The sequence below is a fragment of the Manis pentadactyla genome, chromosome X (genome assembly GCF_030020395.1).
Source record: "Manis pentadactyla isolate mManPen7 chromosome X, mManPen7.hap1, whole genome shotgun sequence".
Classification (NCBI taxonomy): domain Eukaryota; kingdom Metazoa; phylum Chordata; class Mammalia; order Pholidota; family Manidae; genus Manis; species Manis pentadactyla.
In genome coordinates, this window is record NC_080038.1 from 109968531 (window position 1) to 109988161 (window position 19631).

Consider the following 19631-nt stretch of genomic DNA (forward strand, 5'->3'; position numbering starts at 1 on the left):
ATAGGCAAAAATCTCCTGAATATAAACATGGGGAACTTTTTCCTAAACGCATCTCCTTGAGCAAGGGAAACAAAAGCAAAAATGAACATATGGGACTGCATCAAACTAAAAAGCTTCTGTACAGCAAAAGACACCATCAACAGAACAAAGAGGCATCCTACAGTATGGGAGAATATATTTGTAAACAACATGTCCAACAAGGACATGTAAAGAACTCACATGCCTCAACACCCAAAAAGCAAAGAACCTGATTAAAAAATGGGCAGAGAATATGAACAGGCACTTCTCCAAAGAAGAAATTCAGATGGCCAACAGGCACATGAAAAGATGCTCCACATCGCTAATTATCAGGGAAATGCAAATTAAAACCACAATGAGATATCACCTCACACCAGTAAGGATGGCCACCATCCAAAAGACAAACAACAACAAATGCTGGGGAGGATGCGGAGAAAGGGGAACCCTCCTTCACAAGTGGTTGGAATGTAAGCTAGTTCAACCATTGTGGAAAGCAGTATGGAGGTTCCTCAAAAAGCTCAAAATAGAAATACCATTTGACCCTGGAATTCCACTCCTAGGAATTTACCCAAAGAAAACAAATTCTTAGATTCAAAAAGACATATGTACCCTATGTTTATTGCAGCACTATTTACAATAGCCAAGAAATGGAAGCAACCTAAGTGTCCATCAGTAGATGAATGGATAAAGAAAATGTGGTACATATGCACAATGGAATATTATTCAGCCATAAGAAGAAAACAAATCCTACCATTTGCAACAACATGGATGGAGCTAGAGGGTATTGTGATCAGTGAAATAAGTCAGGCAGAGAAAGACAAATACCAAATGATTTCCCTCATTTGTGGAGTATAACAACGAAGCAAAACTGAAGGAACAAAACAGCAACAGACTCACAGACACCAAGAAGGAACTAGCAGTTGCCAAAGTGGAGGATTGGGGAAGGGAGGATAGGGAGGGAGGGAGAAGTGGGTTGAGAGGTATTATGATTGGCACACATGGTGTGGGGGGGATCATGAGGAAGACAGTGTAACACAGAGAAGGCAAATAGGTACTCTGTGGCATCTTTCTATACTGATGGGCAGTTACTGCAATGGGGTATAAGGTGGACACAATAATATGTGTGAATGTAGTAACCACATTGATTTTTCATGTGAAACCTTCATAAGAGTGTATATCAATAATACCTTAATATCAATAAATAAATAAATAAATAAATGTAAAAACAGAAAGGACCATGTCTACCTTTTTGTTGGTTTTATCCCTAATAGTTAGCAGCCACTCTACATTCAACAGACATATATTGAGCATCAATATCTAAAGGGTATTGTATTATTTGATCCTGTTACTAAAATGGGCCTTTCAACCCCATGCTCTTCATTCATGCAGTGCGGCATGATCACTTTCTTACTTCTATCCCAAATGGGTTTGGATACCTCCACAATCATCAGGGTCACCATACTAAGTTGCTCTGTTCCCTCATACCTGGAGCCAGGAATGGCCAAATATAAATACACTGGCCTTTTCTTTCAACATTTCTACCTTCCTGTTGCTGAGCAAGCCTAGATGATATTGGCATAGTTTCAGTTCCCTGAGAAAAAAGCAGAAATACCTCATTCCTTTGTAACTATGACTAGGTTGATTTCTAAGAGTAGGTCAAGTGAGGTTGAGCTGCCACTTAAAACAACGGGGTCACTGTTGCCCATGGCCAGAAATATCTTGTACCACTGAACCTAGGGGCTACTCTTCCCCAATAATAAAACACTGAAGAGAGGATGAAACTTCTGATGACATGGAACTGGAGTCACTACTGCCAGTAGAGGGGAAGGTGGGCAGGGGAAGATTTGAAATACCTCATTCCATAGCATTGGAAGATCTTCATGGCCTGAAGAGAAAGAGATGCTTCTTGCCATCAAGCAGTTGGAATTTTCTGCTTACTGCAGAAATAGTTTCCACACAGTTTCTCAGCTCCCACATAGGCCAATGCAGTATTCAAGGGCAAGACCCATTTCTTCTTCCATATTCTCTCTAGAAATATGTTAGCATATCACCTAGAGAGAAGACTATTTTAGAAAGAGGTATTTTTATAGGCAATGCCAACAGGAGTAACATGGCATTGTTGCCAGGCAGCTGCATCTGGGGAGGTCTCTCTCTTGGCACACCAGGTGAAACCTCAACCTGGATGGGGGAGGTTTCCTGACTGAATAAGAAAGAATTCTTGAGCAGGTCAGATGAGTGTAGGTAAGGAAGGAATTCATTAAAGTGAGAGCAGCAGAGAATGGCAGCAGCCATACAGGAAGCAGAGAGTAAGGGAGAATAGAGGAAGGAGAGGGAAACTCACTGAACTCTTGTTTAGCATAGGACAGATCCCTTGCCAACTCCTAAATCCAGGGTTGCCTGGCATCCAGTGTCCACTTACATCTGCACAGTGTGATAACTAAGTCTCTACCACCCCAGGATTTGGGAGGGCCACAGAGCACTGGATGGAGTCAGATTATATTATAAGAATTTCCTAAAGGCAAAAAAAGGAGATTTTCAGGCAGGCTAGTAAAGAGCATGATTGTATAGCCACAGTCCTGTCTGGGTCACCCAGGCAACAGGAACTTGCAAGCCCAAATCAGAGCTCTCAGTAGCCCCTCCCCACTTAGCTGGAGTAGAACAGAGACAGAGTGAAGATTTGTGCTTAAATCTGGAAAATAGAATGAAATAGCAAATTAACAAAAGGCACTTACAGTGGAAGAGCACAGGGACAAAATGCAATAAATTGAGCAGTGAGAAGGCTTTATTTAAAAAGTACACTCAGAGAAAAGGGAGTATGGGCAACATCAGAGAGGAGGTACACTAAAGGGCTTAGGATTCTTTTAAGGCTTTCAAGAATGAGGCAAAGGGTGGCAAGGGGTGGTGGGTTGTTGGACATAGGCTTGACTTGTAGTCTTGTGATGTGTCTCTCTGGTGAGACACATTCTTAGATTTCTGAATCCATGTGGCTAGCTTAGGCTAATGTCTCTCCAGTGAGAGACATTATATCACTATCCACAGAAAGTCCTTCAGATAATTCTGTAAAATAACTTAACACAAGGAATTTATTGATTCAGTTTCCCTCAAGCACTGGGAATATATTGGTTAAGAAGGCTTGCTGTGCTTTAGGATAGGGTGGGTTATGGTCTGATTACCAAAGAATATGTTAGGAATCTTACCTCCTAACTCCCTGGTTTTTAAAATGGAATCTTAGCCTTAAGATGGAGTCACTCCTGTTCTTACTATACTGTTTATGTCTTGGTATTTTTCATCATAGGCAGGAAAAGTTAATTATGATGCTTGTCCCATGTCCCTACCCTACATCATAAAGGTTCTCAAATACTATGTGACACAATAGCACATTTATACACTTAAGTAGATCTAAGAGATCGGTTGGGTTCCCTGGGATGTAAATTCTGAGGTGGAGATAAGTGCCCAGGATGTTTACTGGGAAGTGATCTTGGAATCCATATGCACAGGGAAAGGGAAGAAAGGAGGATTGAGCAGATGGAGAAGTTGGGCTGTGATGTAGTTGCAGTAAGGACTTATTCTCCCCTGTATGTTTGGAGGGTAAAATACACCACTTCATTTGTTTTGCTTTGAAAGTTAAATTGAATTATGTAAAAGAACTTCACAAATACAACCAGAAAGTATCACCCTTCCTGAGTAATTCTGCAAGTACTCAGACTATAACACCAGGGAAAGATAACGAGTATGAACAACAAAACCAGTATTACACTTAGCTGACTTCCATGGGGAACTTTGAATCTAGATGTCCATTCAGAGTCATCCCATTGTGAAGTAAGGGTCCAGGATGTTAAAACTCCACTACCCCAAGAGAGAAGTATGAACTTATGCCAGGCCACTTTCTTCAATAGATGCAACTCCAAATGAGAGCTTTTGCCTGAAAGCTGTCAGTCCACAATCATCCCAGCACCTGGAGAAAAAAAACCTTCAGCCATGAAGGTAGGATATCTTGGCAGGGTAGCACAGCATTATTGAGGAGGAAGAAACTTCCTCTAGCCCTTGAGGTTCTTCTAGTTGGTCCAAGAATCAAACCGACATAAAATGGATTAACAGGAGAAAAAAAAACAAAGTTTAGTTACATATCTATGAAGAAGCCATAGATAAGGGTTCCAAAGACAGTCAGGGAGAATGAGGTATATATGTCAACCAGATCCAAAGAGAAGGGGTAGGGGCCTAAGACTTCAAAGGAAAGGGGAAGTAATTCACAGGAATATGAAAAGTATTCAAATATTTGCTGGACCACACAGAAACAATGGGAGGCACAAAGAGAAAATTTTAACAGACTTAGCCACATCCTTGCCTGTCCACCACCCCTAGTTTACATTATAATATAGCTGTCTATGGCAACAGCTCTTCCTTGGAGTAGTTCCTCTACCTAAATGCTTTTAATGCAGTTGGGTGCAAGGTCAAAGTTTCTTTCTGAGTTTTCTGGGCCTTGATGGGTTTCAGCTCCAAATGATTTGCATGTCCCAGTGGAACATCCTGGGGCAGTCTGCCCTTGGTCTCTACAGCATCAATAACCAATGGTATATTTACTGGGTAGAAAAGATTCACCATCTAGTTCACCACTTATATAAATAACATGAAAAAACCTGGCTAGCTGTCATTTCAGCCAAAATCAAGTGGAAATGAAAGGAAACATGTTTTTATATGTAATTTCTCTTCTTATTAAAGGTGTTCCAACACCTTACTAGGATTCTTAGATTTCTGAATCCGTGTGGATAGTTTAGGCTAAATTCAATCCCAAAATCTCAGTGGCTTAACACCACAAGTGCTCATTTGTGCTCATACTCCATGTCCAATGGAGTTGCCAGGAAACTTCTCATCATAGTTACTCTGGAAAAAGATGGTAGAGGTGTTGTTCCTCAGCAACAAGAAGGCGGGGAGGGGGGGGAACAAGCAGGACCAGCCTGTTATCCCCGGGGTCTGAGCAAGAGGGCAAGTGTCGACAACTCGGTCACCCTCCCCAGAGATCCGGGGAAAACAAAACCACACCAAGCTGGGAGATGTGTCAGCCTTGGAGGCGCAGCAAAACTCAGCTTTATTGCATCAGAGGCTTAGTTATATAGGGGAAGATAAGGAAGTAACAGAAACCAATGGGAATTGATTATCTCATCTGTCACTAGGGTCTTAGTCAGGTTTCAGGTTAGGTGGGGAGGCGGAGTTAGGGCTAAGAGTGCGCACGTGGGAACTGAGTTGGGCCACGAATGCGGAAGTAATGAGGGAGGGTGGAAATCCCCAGCCTGCGGCCTTTTCTTGGTTACAAGTCTAAAAGAGGCAAAAGGTCCCAACAATTCCCCCTTTTTGTTTTATAAATGCTCTGGGATGTCCCGGCGGGCAAGGCCCCTGTCTTAGGTTGTGCCCCTCTGGGGATCTTACCCGTCACTAGGTACCTTGCAGCTCCTCGGTTGTCCCAAGCTTACTCATCCTCCGAGGCCTGTCTTAGGTTGTCTCCACCTTGGAGATCTTACCCGTCATGGGCACATGGGGAGATAGTCAGGGGGAATCAACGGACACTGCTGCATCATAAGGCTCACAGAGACTGTAGGGGTCACTGGCTTCTGTGGCAAGTCTCTGGTATTGTACTTACACGTTCATCAACTGAATTGATTCAATTCTTTTTTGGACAAACTGGACAATTTTGTTAATAATGCAGGGCCCAAAAGTGAACAGTAGGAGCAAAAGAAGGATAGGACGAAGGAGGGGCAGAAGATAGGGTAACCACCTATGTAACTCAATCTAAAGAAAATTGGCTTGTAATTCTTGTCTGCGTCTCTTGAGGTCTTCTTGAAGTTGTTTGACCTTATTTTGGACTATGCCAGGGCGGTTCACATAGAAGCAGCATTCTTCTTGTAAAAAGAGACATAAGCCTCCTTTTTCAGCAGTGAGGAGGTCAAGCCCCCTACGGTTCTGTAGGACTACTGCCACGAGGGAATCTAATTGTGCCTGAAGGTCAAGAATTGTGCTGGCTACAGCTTGTATGTCATTGATCATCTGTTGAGAAAGGGCTTTATAATAATGTAGGGAGGTCCCTAATCCTGCTGCCCCTGTGGCAGCTCTGGTGGCCACCCCAAGGCCTAAAAGCAGGGGGATAACCTGAATGGCTTTTTTTGATCTACTTCCGGGGAAAATTACAGCTGGAGCACAAAGTCCCATCTAACCTGTCGGGACAAAGCCAAATGCGTCTACCCCACAAATGAAGACTGTTCCATTAGGAGGACAGAGAAAGGTATTATTCACAGTAATATTTTGTTGACAAAAAGAATAGTGGATTCAGCCCACATCTGTCTCACTAGTTATCATTATCAGAACTGGGGTCAGCTTTGAAGCATGGGCCTTTAGGGGAAAGAGGGTCTAGATAGACTCTAGAACTTGGGGGTAACAGCTGGCACTGGGGCTCAGCCTGTGACAGGATAACAAGAAGAGCATTGGCCCATAATGGTCCCAGCTTCAGGCACAGCCAGCAATCCTTCGCTAAATCAGGATTGGTTCTATTGAGTAAGGTAAAAGCAGCCTGTATGATTGATTGTGTTTCAGGATCAAGAAGCAATTCTCCCCTGATCTCCAGGAGGCTAAGAGGGTGGTAAATCAGGGGATTTTGGTCTTCAATCAGCCTGTCTACCAGTTTTTTAATTTTGTGCTGTCAAGCCTGACCTTGGACTCCGCCCCCATCAGAGATGCCTATAGGGGCATATGTATTCCAACAGGCTTGCTGTCCGCTATTCTTTTGACAGTCAGCATATTCAGCCTTGCCTTTTGTCAGAATCGCATACCAGTATGTTTTGTTATGGTGAGTGCAGGGGCTAACCTCCTGATAGCATGTAGCATGAATGGAGGCTTGAAGAGTGGTGCAAGGACAATTAGAGGGGGGTTTCCCTGGGGTGGGTGAGGATACTTTGGGGCCTTGCCAACATTTGTGATCAAGAACCCTTCCATGGCATCCATTTTCTCTCCCTTTCATAAGAGTAGCTGCCCGTTGCCCATTAGGGCAGGTTTTGGTAGAAGTATAACAGGTTACGGGGGGAGGGGTCTTGGTCAAAGCGCAAGCCATGCAGGGGTCTCTGATGGTCTTTCGTAGTATGGCCCTTGCTTGACCAGGATCTCCAAATTGTGTCTTAGCTAATGGGAGATTCATCGCTGTTAGTAGGAAGATAAGCATCATTGGGTTCATTGTGGACTCTGAAAGAGAGAGAGAAGAGAGATATCCTCAGGAGGCAAGGGGCCTTCTGGGTCATCATTGACATCAGTGAACTCCCCCTCCGTAGGGGGGTAATACTTGAGATCCCTTGTGGGGACCCAGATAGGCCTTATTTCATTGGTCAGAAAGACACAGCCGAATCCCCTTCCAGCTGTAATGAGGGGGTCTGGGCCCCTCCATTCTCCAGTAAGGGGGTCCTTCCATTGGGCTCTAATCATCCAATAAGTAACGGTTGTTGTCCAGTGCTTTCGAAAAGGCTAGAAGTGTTCACTTTTGGCAAAATTTAAAATATTCAGAGTAAATAATGCCATCTTTAGTTGATCATGGGAGGGGGGAGTGTTCCCCCTTTTTGTTTTATTAATTGACCTTTGAGGATATGATTGTGTTTTTCTATGATTGCTTGTCCTTTAGGGTTATAAGGAATTCCAGTGGTATGAGAAATTTGCCATTTACTCAAGAATTCAGTAAAAGATCTACTGATAAAGCAGGGACCATTATCGGTTTTGATTTGATCTGGCAAGCCAAGAACGGCAAAGCACTGGAGAAAATGGCTTATGGCACGTTTGGATTTTTCTCTTGTATGGGCTGTAGCCCAACAAGCATGGGAGAAGGTATCAACTGTTAGAAATATGTACCTAAGCTTCCCAAAAGGGGCAAAATGTGTGACATCAGTCTGCCAAAGATTATTGGGCCTCAGGCTTCGAGGGTTCACTCCGCCCTTTTGAAGCGGAGGAACCTGTAGAAAGGGCTGGCATGATTTACATGTTCTAATGATCTTTTTTAAGTCTCTGACGGGGACTTGAGAGAACCGATGGTGTAGTCCCCTCCAATTAGCGTGTGCAAGTTGATGAAAAGAGGGGGCCTCCTGTACTGTGTAGGCTGAAGCTAGTCAGTCTGCAAGAGCATTGTCCCTCGACAAAAAGCTTGGCAAGTCTTGATGTCCCCTTAAATGTGGTACAAAAAGGGGAACTAGTCTCTGTTTTAACAAATTGCGAGCTTGAATCATCAAAGGAGTGATGGGATTATTGTCGTCTGATGTGTGCGCCCACAAGGTTGGGCAGCAGATTGACAATGTAAAGGCTATCAGAAAACAGATTAAGAGGGCCTTGGATCTCAGATAGAGCTAAAACAACAGCATAAAGCTCTTTAAACTGGGTGGAGCCCTGTACCTCATGAAAGAGGGTTACAGCCGGAGGGCACTCACTTGTGCCTGGGGGGAACATTACCATAAAGGCTCCCCGTTTACCCCCATTGGTAAAAACAGAGGGGAAAGAGGGGTCTGTCTCAGTGAGGAACATTTTAGGCGGCTGCCACGCCAATTGGCCAAAATAACTCATCCACTTATAGGGACCATAGTGACAGTCCACTATCCCCAGAAAGCCTTCCATGGCCATTGCCAATCTGGAATTATTTCTCTGTAGCCATGAGAAATCATTGACCCAAAAAGGGATGATCAAAGAATGGGGTTCACACCCAAAAAGATGGACAGAAAGATCTCATCCCTTGACAATGCAGTCGGCCATTTGATCCACTATAGAGTACACTCGGGGTGCCCCTCCCACAGATAGATGTATCTAATGTATGGGATCTCCCTCCTGAGCCAAAAGGGCAGTGAGGAGGGTCTCTCCCGCCATAATATAGAGGATTAGTGGCAAGTTTGGATTATATCTTTTCAAGGCAGCGTTATCAATGGCATGTTGAACTTTTGTCAATGTATCTCTATGTATAGGGGTTAAAGTCACTGTTGAAGCTAGGTTAAGGCCTTTTAATAGGTCAAAAAGAGGGATAAGATCAGCTGTGGCTATAGGAATCCAGGGCCTCATCCAATTGATTTCCCCCAGCAGTTTCTGGAGCTGTGGTAGTGTATACGTGTCCTGAATACATAACTGGGGTTTAACAGGGGAGACAACATCTAATGTTAAAGTAGTCCCCAAAATTTTTAAAGGGGATGATATCTGTTGAACTTTATCTGGGGCAATTTGAAAGTTGTAGTTTTTGAGCAGGGAAAGGCACCTTTTAAAGAGGTCATCTAATTTGCAGGAACAAGTGGCCCCCAAGAGAATATCATCCATATATATGTAAAAGAGTATGTCAGATTCCTCTCAGCTTGTTGCTGGCATTCCTCTATACAAAGCACACCACTTAATATAAAGGGGACCAGGGAGAACCGCCCGGGCAAGAGCCCTCCAATCTGCGGTGGTGCACAGATGGTGAGCAAGTCCCTGGAGGATGGTCTCAGTCCAAGGAGCTTTGGGGCCGTCCTCAAGAACAGCCTTCTTTAACTCCTTAAGGTCATCTGGCTCCCAAGGGTATCAGGGGGCAGAGTGGTTACCTCCGGGATTAACATTGACAGGAAATAGCTGACATGGCCCTAGGCCCTAGAATCCTGGGTGGAGCCCTGGATTCTCTTGAGGTTGGCAGCCAATAGGAGAGCATGAGTCCTTATATGGGGAAGGAGGCAATGTCTCCGCCCTCAGGTATGGGGGGGGAGGGGCTGATGGCAACTTGAAAGGGTTAGAAGGAGAGCTAACACCAGGAAGAGGAGGATATAAGGGAGTTGTGAATTTTGGGGGCCAGGGAGCAGCATCAAATGGATTGGTGGTGCGGCTGCTTTGATCCTTCTCAGGCTCTTTATTACTCTCCTGGCCTGAAGGGGTGGTTTCGGGTGGGGGAAGAGGACCCAATTTTCCCCGAGAGGGGTCCCTTGCTCCAGTGGCCTCCTTATCTCCTGAATCCTTAGCAGGTGATTTGGGAGGCCAGGGAGGGAAGCAACTCTTCAAGGCTGCCAAAGTGGGGAAAGTCCCTAGAGGGGGGATCTCACCCCTGTTAACCTGGGCCTTGAGCATGAGCTGCTCTACCGGATCCCAAGTCTCCCAGTCAAACAAATTACTCTCCGGTAACCATGGGCGACCTTAACTAAAATCTCCCAGGTCTTGATAGCCTGACTATCAGAGAGCTCTAAGCCCCTGCTTTTGAGAAGGACCCTAAGGGACTCAAGGGAAGGATCAGGCTTTGAGGAAGTTTGTCCCATAGTTTATGGGAATACACTTACCTGTGGTCCGATTAGCTCGTCAGTGAAGCGTTCCTCACACGAGGCACCAGTTGTTGCTCCTCAGCAACAAGAAGGTGTGGGGGGGGGGGGACAAGCAGGACCAGCCTGTTATCCCCAGGGGCTGAGCAAGAGGGCAAGTGTCGACAGCTCGGTCACCCTCCCCAGAGATCTGGGGAAAACAAAGCCACACCAAGCCAGGAGATGTGTCAGCCTTGGAGGCGCAGCAAAACTCAGCTTTATCGCATCAGAGGCTTAATTATATAGGGGAAGATAAGGAAGTAACAGAAACCAATGGGATTTGATTATATCATCTGTCACTAGGGTCTTAGGCAGGTTTTGGGTTAGGTGGGGAGGCAGAGTTAGGGCTAAGAGCGCGGGCGCGGGAACTGTGTTGGGCCACGAATGCGGAAGTAATAAGGGAGGGTGGAAATCCCCAGCCTGCGGCCTTTTCTTGGTTACAAGCCTAAAAGAGGCAAAAAGTCCCAACAGTAGAGGCTCCATCTTTACATGTGCTTCCACATTGTAGAGAGAAGGGAAGTTAGTGAGCCTTTTACACTAAACCTAACCCTATCTTTGATTTTCAGTTTAATCCTCAATCTATACATATCTTCATGCTTTACCCATAACTATTTCTGTCTTTAACTTTATCCTTAAAACTATCTTTATATGTAATTCCACCCTCTGCTCTTAACTTTGTAATTAATTCTAACCCTAACTCTTATATCTAACTCTTATCTCTAAATTCTAACATTACCTCTTTAATCCTGCCTTTCTGCAAACTCTAACATTACTCAAACCTCCAACCTTACTTTTATCACTAACTCAAATTGTTGCTGGGCAGCTGCATCTGGTGGTGGTGGGGGTCTCTCCCTGTGCACCAGGTGAAACTTCAGCCTGGATGGGGGAAGGTTCTTGACTCTGAACAAGAAAGAATTCTAGAGCAGGTTGGAAGAGTGTAGGTAAGGAAGGAATTTATTAAAGGGAGAGTAGTAATGAATGGCAGCAGCCTTGCAGGGAGCTGAAGGCAGGAAAGTGCAGAGGTTTCTTGCATAGGGAAATCTCCCTTGCCAGCTCCTAAAGCCAGAATCAGCTTAGGTGACAGGAACTCACTGACCCAAATCTGAGCTCTCAGCAGCTCTCCTCTCTACTTATCAGAAATAAAGAGGACACGAAGTGGAGACTTGGAAATAAAATGAAGTAGCAAAGAAACAAAAGACGCTTACCACTGGAAAAGCTCAGAGAGAAAAAACGCAGTTAAGTTGAGCAGTGAGAAAGCTTTATTTAAAGTTACACACTTAGAGAAAAAGTGCAGGCATCCTCAGAGATGAGGTGCCCTGAAAGGTTGGGGGTTCTCGCTTAAGCATTTTTCAGGAATGTGACAAAGGCCAGGGGTGTAGTTGTCAAGTGGTCTCAAGATGCTTATCTCTGGTGAGAGACACCATGTCTCCTTTCCTCTATTATCAGTCCTTCAGCCAATTCCACAAAATAAACTTAACACAAGAAATTTATTGATCTGGTTTCTCCCCAGGATAGTGACTTCCCTCTGGGAAAATATCAATCAAGACGGCCTGCCCTACCCCCACGGTGGGCTGAGTTATTGTCTGTTTGCTGAAGATGTTAGGAACCTTACTTCCTTAACTTCCTGGCTTTTGAAAGAGAATCTTAGCCTTAAGATGGAATCCCTCCTGTTAATACTGTTTATTATCTCAGCTTGTTCGGAAAATTAATGATGCTTGTCTCAGCTCCCTGCCTTACATCAAAATGCTTCCCTGCTTTTAACCCTCTCTTAGGGCTAACTCTAAACTTACTTCTAACTTGCATTAAGTTCAAGCTCTAGAATTCATTATTTCTATTTTATTCTGAAATACTCTTTTTGTTAAGATCCTGAGAAGCTGGACTGGATGAAACAAAAAGAAAATTTATGATTGCTCATTTTTTACTTTTCTGTCTTAAAACCTCACACCCAAGCCAACTTCAATTTTGACCTTGTTGGGAAGGAAGGAATTTCCTCTACCCTTCAAGGTTTTTCTAGCTGGTCTAAGAATCAAATTGACATGAGACAGATTAACAGGAGGAAAAAAACAAAGTTTAGTTTTGTATGTACGGAGAAGCCATAGACATGGGTTCCAAACACAGTCAGGGACAGTGAGGTAAATATATCATTCTGAACCAAGGAGAAGAGGGTAGAGGTCCGAGATGTCAAAGGAAAAAGGAAGTAATTCACAGAAATACTGAAAGAGTAAATGTTTGATAAACAAAATTCTTGATGGGCCACACAGAAACAGTGGTACACAGAAAAAAATTTTAACAGACTTAACCACATTCCTCCCTGTATACCACACCTAGTTCACCTTATAATAGAGCTATGTATGGTGATAGTTCTCCTCCTGAAGCAGTTCCCCTATCTAAATTCTTTTTATGCATTGGGGGGTGGGAGGTCAAAGTTTCTTTCTGAGTCTTCTGGGCCTTGCTTGTTCTCAACTCTGAAATAATCTGTATGTCACAATGGCATATCTTGAGGCAGCCGGCCCTTGGTTCCTACAACCTACTGCCTACACACAATCCTGATATTATTGCTTTTATTATTATTTCTTGAACACTGACAATGTGCCAAATGCAAATATGCTTTGTTTTATGTAGATAGGTTGGTATATTTAAAATCTCTACTTTGGGATTATGGAAAGAAACCGAGGAACAGAAAGGTGTTGGCATGAGATCCACCGTCTTAATATTGTCTCCATTTTAAGAAGAATGGAAATTTCCCACCTGAGCTCAAGCCATGAGAATACCCTGCTTGGCCCCTATGAACCTGACAGCAAAACTCACCACCCTACAACCCCTAGCAACAATAACCACAAAAAATCCTGCCTCCCAAAGTGTTTCTTCCCTCTGCCCTCTATCTACCCCAGCCTGAAGCCCTCTATCTACCCCTCCTTCAGTACTTTGCTGGAGACCCCCTCTGCACTGTCATCTTCAATGAGCCTGTGTTGTCATCAGGCTGCCCCTCCTCTATTTTCTTTCCTAAACTAAAACCTTATAAGAGGTAAAGTCACACTGCTAGAAAGAGCAGAGGTGGAACTATCTGGTTTCTAAACTTGTGCAATTCCCAATATGCCATATGATCCTTCTTAGTGTCCCATAGGCAAAACTGGCTCTCCCAGAGCAGAAAGCATAACCCATTTCAAAGGGTATCTTTCCAAATATTACCACTTCAAATGGTGTAAGGAAGTAGATAAGTAGAAGACAGGAATAAGCCTTCTAAAATTCATTCACTCTTGCCACTAAAATTAATAAGAATGGCTATGAATAGTCCACTGTGAATCCCTATCATGAGAATGCCCTCCTCTGAAGATATTGGAAAGAGGGACAGGGATTGAACAAAGAAGAACTAACATGAGATTCATAGTGACAAAGACACCTCTTTCAGAAGTGACTTGTTTATACTTATGATGAAAAGGGTGCTTGAAACACAATTGATTATGCTAGTGAAGATCATGTTGCTGATGATACTCTAACATCAAAGAAAACACAGTTACTATTTCAACAGGGTACTTATTCTAAGATTAATGTCTTAATCTGTGCAGACTATCATAACAAAATTCCACACACTGGGTGACTTATAAACAAGAGAAATTTATTTCTCACAGTTCTGGAGGCTGCAAAGTCCAAGTTCATAGCATCAACATGGTTGCATTCTGGTAAAAGCCCTCTTCCAGGTTATAAACTGCTTACTTCTCTCCATGCCCTCACCTGGTGGAAGGGGCAAGAGAGCTCTCTGGAGCATCTTTTGTAAGGACATTAATCCCATTCATGTGGACTCTGCCCTCTGCGTTTGTGACCTAAGCACCTCCCAAAGTCCCACCTCCTAATACCATCACATCAAGCATTAGGATTTCAACATAAAAATTCTTGGGGGACACAAACATTCAGACTGGAGGGGAGGAAAAAATTTACCCTCTATCCTTCTAGGTTCTTGGTTGAGACACCCCTGTAATAAAAGACACATTAACAGGAGAAAAATGAACACAACTTTAATAACATATATACCTCCTGTGTACCTGGGAGAGAGCAAGGAAAACTAAGTAACTCTCCAAAAAGGCCCAAGCTATCATCTTAAATACCATTTCCAGCTAAAGACAAAGATGTTGGGGGTGGGGGAGTCAGTTATGGGAAGCTATCAGGAAAAGTACAGTAAACAAGAGTCTGGTTGTTATGCTGATTTAAGTCCATGCCTTCTCCACTGAGCAGTTTCTAGAGATTTGGTCATCCTCTTCTTCCTGGTACAGAGTGACACACACTTACAAATGGAGATTTCTTTTATAAATGCAAATGTTTCTTTCAAAAGTGTAATGTCTACTGGGTTCTTAGAGTGCCTCCTGTGTCTGCTATTTCTTGAAAACAACCAGCCTAAAATAATCCTTATGCCAAAGAGGCTTATTTGGGGGTGGCAAATCTTGTTCCCCTTCAAGACCATAGCAATTTGTTTAATTTTACTAAAGCTAAAGATTTTTATAAGGCTGAAACCTTATTTAAATGTTTATTTCATAAATTAACTATATGCTCTTTATGCAAAAACCAAAGTTAACTCTTCCTAGTTGGACTATTCTTTCTGTGTTGGAGAATCTAACAGAGGCAATCAACAGAAAGGCTCAAAGGGAAAAAAATCAGGGGAGATGTTCCCAGAGCTGGGCAAATAAACCAGTGGAGCCGAATTCAGTCAAGGGAAAGGCAGGTTGAGAGAATCCCTTTTTATTGCTCACAACAAAGCCCAGCTCCATTCATCCCTTCTGGTGGTGGCACACTCTCTCTTTTCTCCCTGGTCCCCACTAGCAAAGTCCCCTTGGTGCTCTCCATCCCTGCAGTAATGGTGTGCACTCAGTTCCCTTCCTGCCCCCTTACAGGAGGAAGTCTGCACGCAGGTCCCTGGCAACTGGCAGGTGCCAGACCAGTTACACACCAGCAACAGAGAGGAGGAGAGAATGGCAGTCCTCTCTCCACCCCTTGCCCTACAGGCTGGGAGAGACTGCTGGCATTAAACACCTATTGATATGTAAATGATCAAGGCCAGGCAGGAGATTCTGGAAATTTTGCGATTTACCCCACATGAGACATTCAATTCTAAAACCCACTAGGACACTGTTTACAGAACTGCAATCCCTTATATGAAAGCTGCTCCTGGACACTAATATATTCTGATGTCTCCACTGTATAAACCATATAGTGGTTTGCAGACCTTTAAGAGTCAAGGGTATGGGTTCCAGGAAACCACTGGAGTGTGGAGCTGTTACAGTTTTTTTTGGCTCCAGACTCATCATTAAGCATTTGTTCTCTAATGCTCACTCCTTTCCTCATTCTAATCTGTAAACTGTTTTTTAGTTTTACTAATATTTTATTTTTTAACAATAAATACTGAAGAGGAGCAGATTATGCCACCCCAAAACAGGCCACTTAGCTTTTGGATTATTATAAGCAGAAAGCAATCAAGACCCAACAGGTCCAGGAAAACTTTTACCTCTCTGTTCATCACCTAAAGGAATTTAGATAGGGGGCCTGGCTCAGAAAAAGAGTTATTATTACCAGAGATAACTTTTATCTAAATTACTTACCTGTATGGCAGAGCAAATACCTGTTATTCTTATCACCCTGTGAATCACATCTCTCTCCTTTGAAGCCCCAGGCCCCTGTCCCACTCCTTAGCTTAGAATGGCATATAAAACTCAATTGTGCAATTTATCCTTGAGTTCTTTTGGGGATTCCTGTATGTACATAATTAAATTTGTTTTTCTCCTATAAATTTATCTTATGTCAATTTGATTATTAGACCAGCCAAAGAACCTAGAAGGGAAGAAAGGAAAAATTTTCCATCCCTACAGTACGATCGATATTTCAGGAAGCAATGCATTATAAGATCTTACTTGGATTATTTTTTAATGGTTTTATTGAGGCATAATCTACATGTCTGGGGCTAGTAAGAGAAGTGGGATTCACTGCAAACAGGAGGGTAGTTTTGGGATTGATGGAAATGTTCTAAGACTGGACTGTAGTCACGGTAGCAAAACTCTACCAATCTACTAAAAAGCATTGAATTATATGCTTATAATAAGTGTATTATTTTTAATGTATTCTCTGTGAACAATTCTTTCAAGCAGATAATTAAAACCAAGATACCATGGCAAGTTTGGCAACCTCTGGGCAAACCACAGCCTACCTTGCCACTGAAGATTCATGAAAGCCTGAATCTCTTATCCAAATGGAAACTAAGGGCTTCGGCAATTCTATTGATTTCCCAGAACAGTTTGATATTTTTACACTACTATTGTTTTGCCATAGCCTACAGAGGTTTAGAAATAAACTAAACCAGCCATCTGCCTCCTGGTCCTGATGACTCAATTCAGAAATTCCAGAATATGGCACCCTAAACAATGGAGTTGGAGCCAAGTACCTCTACTAAAAGCAGCTAAGAAACACACACTCATATATATTAGCACTTTCAGTCCCTCCTCCTAGTCTTCCAAAATGATATCATAGGCCATGTCTCACCTGAGGGTTTCTGCTCTAGGCAAGTTCACTCTGGATTCCATGAGACCGAATAATGACAATGGAATGGTTGGGGGTAAAAATAGGTTCATATCAAGCTTTATTCACATGGCAGTGAGCCAAGCATTAGAATCCCATCCACCTCCATCTCCGCCTCCGGCACAGCCTCTGCCCCAGGCTCTGTCTCTACTCCAGGCTCTACCCTCACTTTCAGCCTCTGCTCTCCTCTCTCCTGCTCTCTTTCTCTCTTCTCTAGGCTCTGCTGTTAGCATGAGAGGGAGGGGATGACTTTTTATAGCAACACAGGCATTAATGGCTAATTGCCAACAGGTATACAAGTATGCACCTGTGCAGTAGGCTAAATATTACACCATTGCTACAATGGGTACATTAGATTAGGATCAGATGAAAATTCGGGCCATAGAACTTCCCTTGTCCCTACATTGCCTCAAAGGAAAAACATTGGGTCCTTCATTTCATTATAGAAAGCATTTCTGGGTTTAATTTGGGAAAATCTTTCCTTGTTTCTCTGCCACAAGGCAATCAATAGCTCTTCTACCTACAAATGTACACCATTTTCCCTCAAGGGATTAAAGAATAGGAAACCACATATTTCTTACCAGTTCAAGTCACAGGATTTACACATGTGTCTTTTCTTACTTAGTGGCCCACAGTTAGGAGCAGACTGGTAATTCAATGACACTAATAGCAACCAAAGAAATGATAGACCAGAGAGAAGTTTAACAGAGAGAACTAGAAACAGCCCTGTTAAGATTATACTCACTGCTGGAGATCTAGAAGGCTATGCACATGTGCTAGGCTGCACCCACTGAGGAGCAACCAGAATGGGCATCTGGGTAACAGTCTCTGGCTCAACGGGATACAATAGAAATCCTTTCCCAAGCCCCACATAGATCTGTCTGCAAAGGGTGTATATTTTACTGTCTCGAGGGACTTAAGTACCAGCTATGATGAATTACTTAGAACACTAAGCTCTGCTAACTCACAGATAACTTCTAGGAAGCCAGATTTAAAAATAAAAACAATAGAAATAAACACAGTTGTGTGACTAATACAGTTAATGTTGTACACTGGGGGAAATAGATTCCCCAGAATTACTCTGGACAAGCTATTAAGAAACAAATAGAAACAAAAAAACAAGCCTTAGTGGGTAATCAGGATCCAGAGTTGCTACTGTATATTATCTAAAATATCCAGTTATTCATTTAAAAAATATAAGACATGCAAAGAGACAAGAGAATATGATCCATATTCAGGAAAAAAAACAGACAATAGGTTTTGATTCTGGGTCCCAGGTGTTAAACTTGGAAGAAAAAGATTTCAAAGCTGCTCTTTTAAGATCATGTCTAAGAATTAAACAAGGTATGACAACATTTTACAAAAGGCAGAATATCAATAAAGAGAAATTATAAATAAGAATCAAATAGAAATTTTATAGTTGTGAAAAATACAATAATTGAATCTTTGAGAAGGGCAGTTTGGCAGGTCCTCAAAAGATTAAACATAGAGTTACCATACGACACAACAATTCCATCCTTAAAACATGTCTATACAAAAACTTGTACATAGCAATGTTATTCATGATAGCCAAAAAGGGAAAACAACCCAGATGTTCATCAACTGGTTAATGCATAAATTGTGGTAGATCCATAAAATGCAATATTACTTGGCAATAAAAGACATGAAGTACTGATGGATGCTACATGAATGAACTTGGATAACATTATGTGGAGTGAAAGAAGTCAGACACTTTCATTTCACTATTTCATAGATATGATTATGTCTATGTGAAATGTCCAGAATCAACAAATCCATAGACAGAGTGTTACCTATGGTGGGAACATGGATTAACCACAGATGGACAGGAGAGATCTCATTGGGGAAAATAAAATATTCTAAATTTAAATTGTACACATAGAACAGGTGAATAGTAAATTTTATGATATATAATGAAAATTTTTAAAAGCCATTAAAATATAAATATATTTATATAACACACACACATACACATACATGTATATATACATGTATATGTTATTATGAGACTATAAAAATAGATGATTCAGCCCATGTCAGAGAAGTCAGAGACAAAGAAATTATATAATTCATTTTTGGTATTATTACCTTTCTGATTACTGATTCGGAGTGTTTCATCAATGAATTTGGAAGTCTTTCCTGGGCCTTATATCTAGAATAGTCTGAATAATGAAGTTTAATCTTTTCTTGAGGCTTAGAAAAACTACACCTACAAAACCTGTGTCCTATAAAATCTTGCCATGGACATTTTCTTTGGGGTTAGAGGGAAATCTTGTTGCCAACTTTTTCAGTTTTTTCCATAGTAATATATCTCTTCTTATTCTCTATCTCTTCTGGAAGCAATTTTAATTTCAAATCACTAATGTCATCTTACTTTCAAGTATATTTGCATAAACATGGTAAAGTATTATTTAATTCTTTTAATTTTATATCTGGGTGATTATTTCCCCATTTCTTAGTTCTAATTAAATATATTTGTGCTTTCTAAATAAATTTCCTGATTATTTTATACAATTTGCTACTTCCATATTTGGCAAATTATATTTCTTTGCTATATTGATTGTATTTCATGTGCTCTTTTTCAGTATTTACATGAATTAGTTTAATTCCCTAGTAGATACTGTAGTTTTATAAAAAAACAACTTGAATCTGTATTTCCCTACCAACACAAATATAAGAATATTTATTCCATTCTGTAATTCTGGGGTAGAAATCTTGGGGCAA